The sequence below is a fragment of the Wasmannia auropunctata genome, unplaced genomic scaffold (assembly GCF_000956235.1).
Source record: "Wasmannia auropunctata unplaced genomic scaffold, wasmannia.A_1.0 LD336076.1, whole genome shotgun sequence".
NCBI lineage: Eukaryota > Metazoa > Arthropoda > Insecta > Hymenoptera > Formicidae > Wasmannia > Wasmannia auropunctata.
The window spans coordinates 5,007,082-5,007,741 of record NW_012026814.1 but is presented as its reverse complement, the minus strand read 5'-3'; positions in this window follow the sequence as shown (position 1 = coordinate 5,007,741).

The following is a 660-nucleotide window of genomic DNA, read 5'->3' as shown; positions in this document are numbered from 1 at the left end:
CACGCGAAATATTTCTCGCATTTCGCGTTGCATCTAGAAGCAAACAGGTCAACATCTGGTTGCCCAAATCTATCCACAGCCTTAAAGAAAGCATAGTCCGCTAACTCCCACTCGGTGTCTATGTTCTTTATCCCGGATTCCTGATCCGCGATTACATTGTCTTTCGATTTTATATATGAAGTCGTTATCCAAATATTTCTTGATTCGCACCACCGCCAGATTTCTTTCGTAATCCTGTGCAGGTTTGGGTGTTGTACGCCCCCCATTTTATTGATATATGCAATAGCTGTAGTATTATCTATACGCAGAAGAATTTCACAGTTCGTAAGATCTTTAACATAACTTTTTAAGGCAAAAAAGCTTGCTTTTAGTTCTAATCTGTTGATGTGCCATTTTCGCTCTTCTACTGTCCAAAAACCTCGAGCTTTCTTTTTATAATTTATAATAAAGCCTAACGATTCTAGCAGGCTAACCAAAGCCTTTACGTTTTCCGCGCATGTCTGTTTCGACGATCCAATAAGCAACATATCATCCAAATATATGACCGAAGTAAAACCTCTATTACGCAATTGATTCACCACTGGCTTTAAAATCTTAGTGAATACATGCGGTGCCACATTAAGACCAAAGGGAAGACATACAAATTCAAAGCACTGACCC